We start from the raw sequence: 16,549 nt of genomic DNA, 5'->3' as shown, positions 1-16,549 counted from the left end.
GCTCACACCTGTAATCCCAGTACTTTGGGAGGCTGAGATGGTGAATCATTTGAGGTCAGTAGTTCGAGATCAGCCTGGCCAACGTAGAGAAACCCTGCCTCTACTAAAAATACAAAAATTGGCTGGGCGTGGTGGCAGGCCCCAGCTACTCGGGAGGCTGAGGCAGGAGAATTCCTTGAACCCGGGAGGCGGAGGTTGCAGTTAGCCGAGATGGTGCCACTGCACTCCAGCTTGGGCAACAGAGCGAGACTCCATCTTAATAAAAAAAAAAATGCTGTTGACCTCTCATCGTGTTCTGCTCCTAGATTGTTTTCTAGGCAAGGATCTCAAAAAGAATGCAGCAGTCCTAAAGGCCTTTGAGAAAAATTGTGAGATGAAATTCCTCCAGGTAATTTGGGACATCAAAGATATTTCCCTAAATTCAGTCAGTTCAGCCAAACCACAAACCAGGATGGGGGAAAAAATCAAGACAATAAAAAAAATTAATCACTTGGATCACATGTCATTTTACCATTTATATATGATTCTAGAGTCACATGGTTCTCACATAGAGATAGGAAGTTAGCAGTCATGTGGACCAGTTCTTTCTCATTTTACAAGGGAAGTAATTGAGGCCCAGAAAGCACATGGCCTTATCTCCTGGCTCCAGGCAATCTCCACCATATAAAGCTGCCTCTGAAGAACAAAAGTCAGGGCCGCCACACTTTCTCTCCCTTTCTCCTTCTCTGAGTGGGACCTAGAATTCAGAATCTGTTTCTAGATTGCTAAGTGATCTATGGCATGCTACTTACCTCCAAGGCTTACTCTCTCTCTGATTCTTTATAATAATAATAATAATTATTATTATTATTATTTTATTTGTCTAGTGATGGGGGTCTCATTATGTTGCCCAGGCTGGTCTCAAACTTCTGGCCTCAAGCAATCCTCCTGCCTGGTCCGTGTATTGAGCTTCCACACCGGACTTCAGATTCTTTTGCTGAAGTTATTGGGATGGGAAAATCAATAGCTCAGTGTTCAGAATCTCACCAGCCAATCACTGAGGATGGAGGGCCTGGAAACCTGGGATTCGAAAGTGCAAAACTAATTTCAGGTTCTCCCCACTTTGAGTCTTCTCAATGTGTTGGTTTCATTCCACAATCAAATGTCCTAAAGGGCTTTAAGGTACAGGTTAATAAAATTTCTGTCTCCGCCTGTCATGTGTATTTCCAAGTCCTAACCCTTGTATCTCTAAGAACCTGCTCTGTGTAAGCCCCACTCATTACCTGGCCCTCAACTCTGGGGATTTTGAAGTGCTGGGTATGATTAGAAGTTTGCTTTTCATTCTTAAGCTCCTGATAAAAGATGCTACACTCCTTCAAGTGAAGGTGAAGAGCTTGCTGGTTTGAGATTGAATTGAGTCATTTAAAAAGGGTGACACCTCCAGAACCAAACAGACTTTGCCTTTGCTATCCTGGTAGCTTTCCTCTTGGGGTTGACTGGACTCCTGCTTTATAGTCGCAGTCTGATCTTGGTAGGATTTCATTTAGTTGACCTCAGGCAAAATCCTTTACCTCTCTAGCCTCCACTCCCCTTTGGATGATGCTTAAGGCCCCGGCATTTCCAACGGGCATGGTGGTGGGCGCCTGCAGTCCCAGCTACTAGGGAGGCTGAGGCAGGAGAATTGGCGTGAACCCGGGAGGCAGAGCTTGCAGTGAGCAGAGATCGCACCACTGCACTCCAGCCTGGGCAACAGAGCAAGACTCCATTTCAAAAAAAAAAAAAGACAAATCAAAAGGAGTTTCGAATCACAACAGAGAGAGTCCTTAATACCTCACTTCCATTTTTTTTTTTTTCTTTTGAGATGGAGTCTCACTCTGTCATCCAGGCTGGAGTGCAGTGGCATGATCTGAGCTAACTGCAACCTCCACCTCCCAGGTTCAAGTGATTCTCCTGCCTCAGCCTCCCGAGCAGCTGGGATTACAGGTGTGTGCCACCACACCCGGCTAATTTTTTTACTATTAGTAGAGACGGGGTTTCACCATGTTGGCCAGGCTGGTCTCGAACTCCTGACCTCAGGTGATCTGCCCACTCTCGGCCTCCCAAAGTGCTGGGATTATCTTTATTTTTCATTTTTTATTTTTTATAGAGATGGGGTCTCACTCTGTCATCCAGGCTGGAGTGCCATGGGCAATCATAGTTCACCACAGCCTCGAACTTCTGGGTGATCCTCTTGCGTCAGCCCCCCAAGTAGCTGGGACTATTGGCATGTGCTCCCAAGCCTGGCTAATTTTTAAATTTTTTATACAAAAAAATTGCTGTAGAGTCTTGCTATGTTGCCCAGATTGATCTCAAACTCCTGGCCTCAAGCAATCCTCCTACCTCGGCCTCCCAAAGTGTACAGATTACAGGTGCTGGAAAATACCTCACTTTCTAGAATGGAAGAAAGAAAGAGAGGGAGACAGAGAGAGGAAAGAAAGTGGGGGAAGCTAGGGAGAGAGGGAGGGAAGGGAAAAGGAAGAGAGGGAAGAAGTAATTGGTGAACAAACTAAGGGAGGAAAAAGGGTGAGAAATCTGTGCTTTCCAAACCTCTCTGCAGCCTTAATAGAAATATATGAGGCTTTTGTTGTGAATAAGTTAATGCTTATTTAGCTTTCAAAATACAGCTCAGTGGAGTATACCTAGGAGCCCTTTGCAGCCTTTGAATCTGGAAGGGAGGAAAGACATGTACGTCAGCAACTTCTGTTTAAGAAAGCAAATGAAACATCCAGAGAAAAATTGTTAGAGAGGACTGACGATGTTTTTCTTTTGCATTTGAAATACTTTCTATTTCATTGATTTTGTGAACTGTTGAAACTTATGAAAAGCATTTAGCCCAGTGCCTAGTACTTAGCAAGTGCTCAGTAAATATTGACTATAATTTTTCCTAAAGCGGACTTTTGGTTCAGGCACCAGAAAGTGTGTATTCTAGACCTCTGAATAACCATGTGACCTTAAGTAAGTCTCTCTGCCTCTCTGGGTTTGTTTTCTAATTTATGAGGCTGAACTGAACTAGAAGGTGAATAAGAGCTTTTTCAGCTGGCATTCCTCAATTCCATTTCTCCTATGTGGTGCCTCCATGTTTGGATTGAACATTTATATCATTTTAAGGAAAAAAATATTCTCACATCTTATAATAAATCACTTACATAACTTGGAAGAACACTTCTTCCTTCTCGAAATTGGTGGGGTTTGGAGCATTAAAATTAGAAAGAAGTAAATGGGATTAACATTTGCCTAAAGGACCAATTGTGAGGGCAAATTTTGAGCAACTAATTAAAATGTAAATCCTCTTAAATTTCAACATAGCGAGTCTGATTCTAACACTGCATTGTGGTATTTGGAGGACTGTCAGCGTTTCCCCAAGCTCTGCTGGCTCTTAACCCAAATCACATTGTCCGCTGAAGACTTAGTACTTCCTATAACTGGGTTTCGAACATCCTTGGGAGAGTGTCATTTCCCTAAGGGCTTTTCTTCCAGTTAAATTGTTTTTGCTTTCCCAAACTGTGTCAACACATCTGTTCTTACCTATCTTAAAATCTTCATCCACCCAACAATTCTCCAAAAGGAAGAGAGAAAAAAAAAAAAGCTATTGTGCAATGAAAAAAAATTTCGCAAATCTCATGAAAACACATTCTTAAAACATCTCTCATTTCTGAGAAACAAAGTAAAATGTATGAATTTTTGTTGTTGTTGTTTGTTTCATGACTAACAAAATGAATCATTGCTACCAATGTAGTATTCTGACCATATAAAACAAGTATGAAGGAATGTTCAATTCAAAAAATAAAAACAGGCTGGGCATAGTGGCTGACACCTGTCATCCTAGCACTTTGGGAGGCTGAGGCAGGCGGATCACCTGAGGTCAGAAGTTCAAGACCAGCCTGGCCAACATGGTGAAACCCCATCTCTACAAAAATACAAAAATTAGCCAGGCATGATGGTGGGTGCCTGTAATCCCAGCTACTCGGAGGCTGATGTGGGAGAATCACAGAGGTTGCAATGAGCTGAGATCGCGTCATTGCACTCCAGCCTGGACAACAGAGCGAGACTCTGTGTCAAAAAAAAAAAAAAAAAGAGAAAAAGAGACGTGATGCTATTGAAGGACGTGGTGACTGGAAGGGGTGGGAGCCATAAACTGAAGCAAGCCTCCAGGGTGATCCCCCACCCTGGGGGAGCAAGGTGGGTGATGGGGCCAGTCTCTGAGACCAGAAACTGAGGAGAAGAAACAGCTTTAAGGAAAAGATAAATTCAATCTGGAACATTACACAAAGGACTTGGCCAGGCACAGTGCCTCATTCCTATAATCCCAGCACTTTGGAAGGCTGAGGTAGTATGATTGCTTGAGCCCAGGAGATCAAGACTAGCCTGGACCACATAGAGAGACCCCCGTCTCTACAAAAATAAGAAAATTAGCTGGGCATGGTGGCACATGCCTGTAGTCCTAGCTACTTAGGAGGCTGAGGCAGGAGGATGGCTTGAGCTCAGGAATTTGAGGCTGCTGTGAACCATTATCTTACCACTGCACTCCAGCCTGGGCAACAGAGTGAGATCCTGACTCAAAAATAAATAAATAAAGGGACCTGTAAATATCCAAATATGACTACTGGGTAATTGGATCTGTCCCTCCAGAACTCAGAGGGAGAGAACTGGGTTTGAGAAACACCCTGGGGTATCATCATTTTAAGGTGGTATGGTCATTAAAGCCATGAGTTTGGATAAAGTTTCTCAGGGGAGGAGGCTAAGAAAGTGGCCAAGGGAAAGCGATGTTTAAAGAGTGCTATAGGCCGGGCGTGGTGGCTCACGCCTGTAATCCCAGCACTTTGGGAGGCCGAGGCGGGCAGATCACAAGGTCAGGAGATTGAGACCATCCTGGCTAACACGGTGAAACCCCGTCTCTACTAAAAAATAGAAAAAAATTAGCCGGGCGTAGTGGTGGGCGCCTGTAGTCCCAGCTACTCGGGAGGCTGAGGCAGGAGAATGGCGTGAACCCGGGAGGCGGAGCTTGCAGTGAGCCGAGATCGCGCCACTGCACTCCAGCCTGGGCGACAGAGCGAGACTCCGTCAAAAAAAAAAAGAGTGCTATAGATTGAACTGTGTTCCCCTAAATGTTATGTGTTGAAGTGCTAACCCCCAGCGCCTCAGAATGGGAGCTTACTTGGACATAGAGTCAATGTAGTTGTAATTAGCTAAGATGAGTGCTATGCTTTAAATGTTGGTCCCTTCCAAAACTCACATTGAAACTTAATCCCCACGGTGGCAGTATTGAAAGACGGGGGCTTTAAAAGATGATTGGGATTGGGTCATGAGGGATCCGCCCTCCTGAAGGGATGAATTCATTCATGGATTCATGGGGTAATGGATTCCTGGGTTATCATGGGAATGGGACTGGTGGCTTTATAACAAGAGGAAGAGCCCTGAGCTAGCACACTCCACGCCCTCACCGTGTGATGCCCTGCGCTGCCTCAGGACTCTGCAGAGTCCCCACCAGCAAGAAGGTTCTCATCAGATGTGTCCCCTTGACCTTGCATTTCTCAGCCTCTAGAACTGTAGGAAATAAATTCCTTTTCTTTATAAATTACCCACTTTCGGCCAGGCATAGTGGCTCACACCTATAATCCCAGCACTTTGGGAGACTGAGGCGGGTGGATCGCCTGAGGTCAGGAGTTTGACACCAGCCTAACCAACATGGCGAAACCCCATCTCTACTAAAAATACAAAAATTACCTGGGTGTGGTGGTGTGTGCCTGTAATCTCAGCTACTCGGGAGGCTGAGACAGGAGAATTGCTTGAACCTGGGAGGCAGAGGTTGCAGTGAGCCGAGATTGTGTCACTGCGCTCCAGCCTGGGCAACAGAGTGAGACTCCTTCTCAAAATAAATAAATAAGTAAATACATTACCCAGTTTCAAGTATTCTGTTATAAACAACAGAAATGAAGTTATGGTAGAGGAGGGGAGCTAATATGATATGACTGGTGTCCTTATAAAAAGGAAAAATTTGAACACAGAGGCATGTAACAGGGAGAACACCATGAGAAGATGAAGGCACGAATCAGGGTGACGCTTTACAAGCCAAGGAACTAGTCCTGCCAACATATTAATCTCCAAATTGTAAGCTCCAGGACTATGAAACAATACATTTTTGTTGCTGAAGACACACAGTTTGTAGTACTTTGTTATAAGGAAAAGCCCACAAAGAATATCAAGATAATCAGGTCCAAGAAAGGAGGAAAGCCGGAAAAGCATGGCATCACCAAGCCGAGGACAGGAAAGAGTCTCAAAGGGAGGTCATAGTCAACAAGATCAAGTGTTCCCGAGAGGTTGAGGAGGACAGAAAAGTCTGCCTTGGCAAAGCAATGGAGAGTTCACTGGTGACCTTGGGAAGGGCAGTTACAGTGAATTAAAGAAGTGGAGGACAGATTGAAGTGAGGAAGAAAAATAAACTTTCCAGACATTTAAGGAAGGAAAGAAGATAGGAAAGAAGTTGAAGAAAGATCATGGGTCATGTAGTTTTTCCTTTTTTGTTGTTTTGTGTTTGTTTGTTTTGTTTTTTGTTTTTGAGATGGAGTTTCACTCTTGTTGCCCAGGCTGGTGTGCAATGGCACTATCTCGGCTCACTGCAACCTCCGCCTCCCAGGTTCAAGCAATTCTCCTGCCTCAGCCTCCCCAGTAGCTGGGATTACAGGCATGCGCCACCACACCCATCTAATTTTGTATTTTTAGTAGAGATGGGGTTTCTCCACGTTGGTCAGGCTGGTCTTGAACTCCTGACCTCAGGTGATCCACCCACCTCAGCCTCCCAAAGTGCTGGAATTACAGGCATGAGCCACCATGCCTGGCCTATTTCTTCCTTTAATGGGAAAAATTTGGTATAGCTAATGGATGAGGATAACTAGCCAGTGGAGGGAGAAAGTGTGAAGAAGGATAGAGAAAGAAATACATGGGGAGAAGGTGATGAGGCAGAGGGAGAAGAGGGGGAAGCAGAAAGTAGAGGTGGAAAGGGAAGGAGAGGGAGAGCAGAAAAGAGGCTGAGAACCACAGAGAAGCCATTCTGGCAGCTGGGCTGACAGTGGTAGTGGTGAGAGCCACACCTGTTTCCAAGCAACAGTGGCAACAAGGCCAAGGGCAGGGTCTGGGTTCTATGAGGGCAAACAGCAGAGGCATCCAGCAATCAATGGCGGCAGCAGCAGCATCCTCACCAGGCTGGATTTATGGCGAGATTTTGACTATGGCCCTGGCTACTTCCCTTATTTCTATCTATTCTCTGAGCTGCCTTTCTAGCCTCTTTGGGGATTCTGGGAGCTGCCCACTGGCTTTTTGATCCATTCTTTTTCTATTTCAATCAACCTGAGTCAGTTTCTGTTGCTTACAGCTGAGAACTTTACCTGATTCAATCACGTACAATGCTGAGCATTTTAGAAGGAGTTTTAAAAATCCTCCCAGCAAATCTAAGAAGTAGACTTATATTATCATCTCCATCTTCCCAATGAGGAAGCTGAGAGATGAAGAGCTTAAGTAACATGTCCAACATCACAAAGCTAGTAGGTAGCACAGCCAGGCTCACACCCAGGCCTATTTGCCTCCAAAGCACTTAACCACCGCAATCTCCTGCCCCTTCCTTGGGCAAGCTCTGTCACCTCCTGCAAATGGTATTAGCGCACAGTGAGACCACCTCCCTGTGTCCTAGCACTGGGGAAACACAGTTCTGACTGCTCTGAGGAGCTTGTTGGGTGAGCCCATCGCGCTGTTCCTCTCCGTTCCTGGCGAGCCTTGACACCAGTACCTTCATCTACAATGACACCCAAACTTCCACCTTGGCCTACAATATCATCTAAGCAATTTGGCAATTCCTTCCAAAATCAGTTCCTAAAGCCAAGATCCCCACCCAGCAGATGAGGTTCTAGTTCTCAAAGCCTGGGCTAGAAGATCTTAAAGACTTGCCCACTAGGTCTCCCGATGGATACTATGACCACAGGGCATCGTTCCTCCTGTGTCATTCACGTCCTCTGGAACGCTGAGATAAAGGCAGGAGAGCAAGAGGCTCACTGGGGAGAGGGAGACACCCGTGGAAGATAAAGGAGGAGGCAGCAGAAGCAGGGAGAGCCTAGGATCACAAGACAGATGTGACAGAATCTCAGTCAACTCCACAGGGAGCCTTGGAGCAAAGATTGCTCATTTGAGAAGTCCCACATTAGACAGAAATAGCTAGGCCTGCGCTCACCATGCTCTGTCATTGGCTAGGGGCTGACCAGAAAGAGCACAGCTCCGGCTTGAAAACTATGGTGGATTCTAAAGGTGCTGTAGCCAGGTACAGTGGCACACACCTGTAATCCCAGCTACTTGAGAGGCTGAGGCAGGAGGATCACTTGAGGCTAGGAGTTTGAGGCTGTGGTGTGCTGTGATCACGCCTGTGAATAGCCACTGCATTCTAGCCTGGGCAACACAGAAGGACCTCATCTCTAACAACAACAACAAAATGGTGCTGGAGCTCATTGCGCTCCTCCCCACTGAATGTCAAGTCCATGGCCGCAGCACCTAACACCCAACACCCACCTTCTTTTCTCTTGGAATACTTGGGATGTAAAGAACTGTATTAAAGAACCCCATTCTGCTCCTGCACCACCATGGTTATATTCCACAGCGCCTGCTCTGACCTGAATCTATTTGATTTTTTTTTGTTTTGTTTTGTTTTTTGTTTTTTGAGACTAAGTCTTGCTCTGTTGCCCAGGCTGGAGTGCAATGGCACAATCTCGGCTCACTGCAACCTCCATCTCCCGGGTTCAAGCAATTCTCTTGTCTCAGCCTCCTGAGTAGCTGGGATTACAGGCACACGCCACCATTCCTGGCCAATTTTGTATTTTTAGTAGAGATGGCGTTTCACCATGTTGGCCAGGCTGGTCTCGAACTCCTGATCTCAAGTGATCCGCCTGCCTCAGCCTCCCAAAGTGCTGGGATTACAGGCATGAGCCACCGCACCTTGCCCTATTTGATCTTATAGACACAAATGATCCCAAGTCTTCAGAGATATATTAAATATAAAAGATTTGTTCCTCAAAATAATAGTATTAATAATTTTGTTAGAAGCCCCTATTATAAATATTTAATAAAAATTCTAATTCTCTAGCAGAACTCAACTCTTACAAACCTCTGAGACCTCCTCTCTCTTCAGCTAGTTGTATGCCAACATCTAAAGGGATCCCAGCAGCCTATATTTGTGTTCTTGGCCTAGCGACTTCCCAAAATGGCCCCACTATTTCCTGATAGGACAACACACGGGAAGACACTAAAGCTGAATGAAGCCTGAAATGGCCATTCCTTGGTGTGACTGCCTGCCTTATAGTGACTGCCACTGTTTCAGTGCTAGTGAATCAAGTTTAGGAGAGAGAACAACTGTTCCTTTTGTGAACCATTATTAAGCCCCTGCTATATGTCAGGCACCATAATAGGTGCTAAAGTTACGGTGGCTGTGGTGGTTTTAAAATACATCTGCAGCCAGGCATGGTGGCTCACATCTGTAATCCCAGCACTTTGGGAGGCAGAGGCAGGAGGATCACTTGAGCCCAGGAATTCTAGACCAGCCTGGGCAACACAATAAGACCCTGTCTCTACAAAAAATAAAAAAGCAGCTAGGCATGGTGGCACACACCTGTAGTTCCAGCTACTTGGGAAGCTGAGGTGGGAGGAATCCTTGAGCCTAGGAGGTTGAGGCTCACTGAGCTGTGTTTGCCCCACTGCACTCCATCCTGGGCAAAACAGTGAGGCCTTGTCTCAAAAAAATAAAAAATATTAAAAAATCTACAAATTATTTTACAATTTTCCCTTTAATGATGGAGCCTAATTCCTCTTTCCTTTGAGTATGGGACAGACATAATGACTTACTTCTAATAAATAGAATGTGGCAATAGTGATGATGTATGACTTCTGAGACTAGGTTATAAAAGGCGGTGTGTGTCATCCTTCTTGCTCTCTCTTGGATCAGTCGTTCTGGGGGAAGCCAACTACCACATCATGAGGACACTCAAGCAGCCCTATGGAAAGGTCCATGTCATAAGGAACTGAAGCCTCCTGCCAACAGCCATGTGAGTGTGCCATCTTGGAAGTGGATCCTCCAGCTTCATCCAAGCTTTCAGATGACTACAGCTCAACCAACATCTTGATTGAAACTTCGTAAGAGACCCCAAACCACAGCCATCCAGACAAGCTACCTCCAAATCCCTAACTCACAGAAACTGTGAGATCATAAATGCCTACTGTTTTAAGCCACCAAGTTTTGGGGTAATTTGTTATACAGCAATAGACACAGTGGGAGACAAGACAAACACAGTTCCTGTCCTCATTCTTGCAGCAGATAATAACCTGTTATTAAACAAATGTGGAAACAACGTGAGTCAAGTTGTGCCCAGCAAATCTGTGCAAATGCTAGACTTTCCCACCAACAGGAAATGTGATCAGGAGATTTGTTAGATTATTGTATTGATTGTGACTCGAATATCAATTTGGAGTCACCAAAAGGTACAGCCTGTCTTTATGCTATGAACAGCAGAGAGACTGCCGTAAATGGTGGTGGGGTCTGATATAAGATCCAGTGGATCTGGGTCAGAATGGGTGCCATGGCAACCCAAACCTCCTGAAACCAGGTGAAGGGAAAGCAGAAGCCCAGGCCCTTACAGAGAAAGCTGGTCTGCAAAGAGTACAGGAGAGCTGAGAGAGGCAAAGACAAGAGACCATGTGTGTGTCTCCAGGGAAACAGAGACGAACCACCGTCCATTTCCTGTGGGCTGACAGGACTTCCAGGGTTGTATTCTATGAGGTTTCCTAAACATATATATATTTTTTTCAATCAATCCCCTTTTTACTTGAGCTTACCAGCTGGGTTCAGTCATTACAGTAGAACAATCTCTGAGGTGCTCCACTCCAGCCTCCTAACGGGTCTCCCACCTCCAGTATCTGTCCTCTTCAGTGCACCCCACATGGGAATCCAGGAATCTTCTTCAATCACTGCTTTAGTCAAGGCACCCTCCCCCTACTTCTCCTACAAACCTTAGTTAGGTCCCCACTCCTACAGGTCAAGCACCTCAGCCAGGTATTTACAGCCCTCCTCAATCTGGCTCCAACTCACCTTTTAAATGATTCCCCACTTATACCCTATCTCCAGATAAGCTGAACTCCCTGAAGTTTGCCATGGGTCTTGGTTTTTCAGCCTCATACCCTTTATCAAGTCACTCTTTCCACTTGGAAGCCCATCGCTACCCGCATCCACCTCACTTTATTCTAGCTATACAGCAAAGATGGTCTTAAGGCTGGGTGCAGTGGCTCATGCCTGTAACCCCAGCACTTTGGGAGGCCAAGACAAGAGGATCACCTGAGTCAGGAGTTCAAGACCCTATCTCTACAATTTTCCCGGTGTGGTGGCATGCACCTGTAGTCCTAACTACCTGGGAGGCTGAGGCAGGAAGACTGCTTGAGCCTAGGAGCTCAAGATTGCAGTGAGCCATGATCATGCCACTGTACTGCAGCCTGGGCGATAGAGTGAGACACTGCCCCACCTCCCGCCAAAAAAAAAGATGGTCTTAAATGTGTCTCCATGAAGCTGTTGCTAATCCCTTCAGCTGGTATAATGTTTCCCTCCTCCGAATGCATCGTTTATGGTATTGGTAGAGTATAAGTCCTTTTCTGACTATACTGTAATTACATATGTGCATAGCTCATCACCTCTACACAGCCATAAGCTTCTTGAGGGTGAAAACAAGGTTATTCATCTTGGTATCAGCTTGGTCCTAAGCCTGCTTCTCTGTTCACTCTCTTCTCTCCTTAAATGATCTCATGATTTATGACTTCATCCACTCCATGTAAATGCTGATGCTTCCAGCCCAGACCTCTCAGCTAAGCACCAGATCCTACTCACACCACCTACTCCCATAGCCCCGTGGGTGTCTCCAGGCTCCTCGCGCTCGGTGTGTTCAGTGGGAACTCACCATGATGCCCCCCACCCAACTCAGGCCTCCTCCAGGTTTCCTTTCTTGGTAAATGCCACCCCCACCCCCTACTGGACATCCAGTTTTGCAAGCCAGAATCAAGGAGTCCTCTTGGAACTCCTCCACCCAGCAACATCTATGTCTACTCCATCACCAGGCCCTGTAAGTTTTACATTTTAAATGGTATTCAAATCCCATAACTTTTCTCCACCTCCACTGCACCCCTTAATCCAAGCTGTCCTCATCTCTCACCTTGCCCACATCCTCTGCTGGTATCCTAAATAGGCTCCCCACGTCACCTGCAGCCTCACTTCTCCAGTCCTAGTTCATATGATTTGAATGTCACTTGTTTTGTTAAACTCAAATCTGGCCAAGTCACGCTACAGGTTTAGAATCTTCTGTGACTTCCCATTGATCTAGGATAAAGACCCAAATCCTTAATATAAACTGACCACAGGACCCAGCATCATCTGGCCCCTGTTTATGTCTCCAGCCTAATTTTATGCTACTTTCTTTTTTACTCTCAATATTTCAGTCACAGGGCACTACTTTCAGTTCCTCAAAAGCACTGTGCTCTCTACAGCCCTGGGGCCTTCGTGCATGCTGCTGCTTCTCACTCTGGCCACCGCCTTTGCCTAATAAACTCCTGTTCATCCTTCTAGTCTCAGAACAGATCTCAGCTCCTCAGAGAAGCCTCCCTGACCAGATCTGGTCACTCAATTACATATCCTCATTGTTCTCTGTATTTTCTTTTATTGTATTTAAATTGTTCCATAATTATAGATTTGTGTAATTATTTGAAGGTAGATGTGGCTATTTTGTTTCAGCACATAGATATAGAAATTGTTCAGCAAAATTTGTTGAAAAGGGAAGGAAGGAAGGAAAGAAAGGAAGAGAGGATCCAAGTAATCACTGACAAAATCTGGATAGACCAACGCCGGGCAAATTATATCAATGACCAGCTACATTTGGCTGCCAATATTGTCAAGATATGTCAAGTTTTTCCTGAGGCTTATAATTTTCACATTTTCCTCTATTTTCTAGTTGCATCAGTAAAAAAAAAAAAAATTTTTGAGACGGAGTCTCACTCTGTCTCACCCAGGCTGGAGTGCAGTGGTGCAATGTTGACTCACGGCAGCCTCCACCACCCGAGTTCAAGCAATTCTCCTGTCTCAGCCCCCTGAGTAGCTGGGACTACAGGCACGTGCCACCACACCTGGCTAATTTCATATTTTTAGTAGAGATGGGGATTCTTTCTTTCTTTCTTGTCTTTCTTTCTTTCTTTCTCTCTCTCTCTCTCTTTCTTTCTTTTGAGATGGAGTTTCACTCTGTCACCCAGGCTGGAATGCAGTGGTGCAATCTCGGCTCATGCAACCTCTGCCTCCTGGGTTCAAGCGATTCTCCTGCCTCAGCCTCCCAAGTAGCTGGGATTACAGGTGCCCGCCACGATGCCAGATAATTTTTTGTATTTTTAGTAGAGACAGGGTTTCACCATATTGGCCAGGCTGATCTTGAACTCCTGACCTCAAGTCATCTGCCTGCTTTGGCTTCCCAAAATGCTGGGATTACAGGTGTGAGCCACTGCGCCCGGCCTGCATCAGTTAAAATTTTACTTAGCTGCAAGTAACTGAACATAGTGCTTAACCAAATAGGGTTTTTTCTCTTTTACTCACATTATAGAAGTCTTGAGATAGGGCTGAGGCAGCTGCTTACAGAAAACAAGGTCCCAGCCTCCTTCTAACTTTTCTCCGCTACTCTTAGTGCCTGACTTTCTTCCTCACAATGGAAAGCTGGGCTGCTGCCCCTCCAGCATGGTGTTCATACTCCACACAGAAAGAAGGGGAGGGGTCAAGGGCAAAACACAGGTACTGATTGGACTTGTCCCTTTTTATCAGGAAAACAATGGGACTTTCCTGAAAGCCCCACAGAGGAAGCTTCTACAGATATTTTTTGGCCAGACCTGGGTTGTAGACACTTCAGCTTCAAGAGGCTCTGGGGAGTTATGTGATCGTCCATGGGCAACCTGCTGCCCTAAGCCCAGCTGGAGGCCTGTTAGTGAGGAACAAGGAGAGATTGGAGACCGGGAGGCCAACCAGGGTATCTGCCGCTCTACTGCCACAAACAAGTAGATCAGCTGGGTTCCAAGGCTCTGACTCAGTCTCAGAAGCCTATATGAAAGTAATCCAGATGAGTAAACTTTTTGAGTTTGAAATTTTGAGAAGAGAGACTCAAGCTCTTTAAAGAGAGAGGAGAGGAGAGGAGAGGAGAAGAGAGGAGAGGAGAGAGAGACTGGGCACGGTGGCTCACATCTGTAATCCCAGCATTTTGGGAGGCTGAGGTAGGTGGATCACTTGAGGTCAGAAGTTCAAGACCAGCCTGGCCAACATGGTGAAACCCTGTTTCTACTGAAAAAAAAAAAAAAAAATAGCAGGACATGGTGGTGGGTGCCGGTAATCCCAGCTACTTGGGAGGCTGACGTAGGAGAATTGCTTGAACCCACGAGGCGGAGATTGCAGTGAGCCAAGATCATCCCACTGCACTCCAGCCTGGGTGACAAAGCGAGACTCCATCTAAAAAATAATAATAAAAAAAGGTATTCATGTCTGTGGTAAGAAAAAGGAAGAAAGATTGGGCTCTGCGTGTATAGTGCTAAGCCATGCAAGTGAAACGTGAAGAAGTCCATCAAATACATGGTTGATTTATCTATATAATACTAAATAAATCTGCTTAAACCAAATATATGGAAGTATCTTTCCTCCTTGAAATATTCTTCTCGCTACACACTTCATGTTAAAGATCAACTTTCTTTTCTTTTCTTTTTTTTTTTTGAGACAGAGTCTTGCTCTGTCACCCAGACTGGAGTGTAGTGTGGCATGATCACAGCTCACTGCAGCCTCAACCTTCCAGGTTCATGTGATCTCCCCACCTCAGCCTCCCAAGTAGCTGGGATTACAGGTGTGCGCCACTATGCCAAGCTAATTTTTTTTTTTTTTTGTATTTTTAGTAGAGATGGAGTTGTGCCATGTCACAAGGCTGGTCTCAGATTCCTGGGCTCAAGAGATCCTCCTGCCTCAACCTCCCAAAGTGCTGGGATTACGGGCATGAGCCACTGCACCTGGCCTAAAGATCAACTTTCAAGAAGTTAATTCATCACTAAAATTTGAGCCTACAATTAAGGCATGACATTACTAGATATTGTCCCCTCAATCACATGGCTTCCTCCATACCCTTCATGCAGGTATGTGTTCAGTCTCTAGGAAGAGAGCAAGTGAGACACTCTATCCATTCATCAAATGAAAAATGAAAAATAAGCACACCGCCAGTTCAGCCATACCTAAGAACAGGAAAGTCAGAAGGCGAAGGAAGAATTAAGAATGCAAGGGATTCATAGAGAGATTGAGCCTATATTAGAGAGAGTTTAGAATGAGGGAAGCAAAGTGATTTGTGTGGGGAATGGCAGGGAGAGTTTTCCTCAACAAGGAGATGACAAGCTGGATAACTCAGGGGCAAGGCCACATGACCTATGGAGCACAGGCAACAAGATAGGAAGCAGGACATGCCCACACGGGGAGAATTTCTTTTTTAAATTAGTACCACTGCCTTTAATTAGTTCAAGTCAACAAGTTTTGTTTTTGTTTTTGTTTTTTGAGACATAGTCTCACTCTGTCTCCCAGGTTGGAGTGCAGCAGTCACAGCTCACTGCAGCCTTGACCTCCTGGGCTCAAGCGATCCTCCCGCCTGAGCCTCCTGAGCAGCTGGGACCCCAGGTGTGCACCAACATGCCCGGCTAATTTTTTGGTTTTTTTGTAGAGATGGGGCTTGCCGTGTTGCCCAGGCTGGTCTCGAACTCCTGGACTCAAGCAACTTGCCCACCTTGACCTCCCAAAGTGCTGGGATTACAGGCTTGCACCTCCACACCCAGCCAACAAGCATTTCTCAACCATCATCTGTGTGCCAGTGGCTGGTACTGTCCTCTGCCTTGCAAGAAAGGAGAATAAATATTATCGCTAGATGGAACTTTGGAGGACACACATTCACTTTAGAGATAAGGATATTAAGGTCCAGAAAAATTAAATGACCCCATAGTCACCCCAGTTAATTAACAACCGAAAGCCATGACAAGATGCAGGGTCTTCCGGGTCTTGAATGTTCACCCAAACAAAACCCTGAAGACCCGGATGCAGCCCATCTCTTCAACAGGGCAATTCCTCCGTTTCAGAGGAGATGGAGTTTTGCTGTTGCTGCTGTTGCTTTGTTTGTTTTTTTACAACTGACTTACCACGTACAAGTCATGCCATTCAAAAATTATCCCTGATTCTCAAACTTACCCTGTTATTTTTCTCTGCTGTCATCAAGCATATATCAGCTGAAACCTGGCTGAAAATGCCTCCCATGAAGCCTGGTTCAACTTACCCAATATTCATTACTTCACTCTGCTCCCCAGCCCTTTTTCCCACATACCTCATCCTCTGCCTTCCTTCCCCACTCTTGGGCTCCTCCATGCACACCCACCAGATTGATCTGCACTTTTTAATTAATTGTTCAAGGTGTTCTGATGT

The sequence above is a fragment of the Pongo abelii genome, chromosome 8, assembly GCF_028885655.2.
Source record: "Pongo abelii isolate AG06213 chromosome 8, NHGRI_mPonAbe1-v2.0_pri, whole genome shotgun sequence".
Lineage (NCBI taxonomy): Eukaryota > Metazoa > Chordata > Mammalia > Primates > Hominidae > Pongo > Pongo abelii.
Note: the sequence above shows the minus strand (reverse complement) of the source record.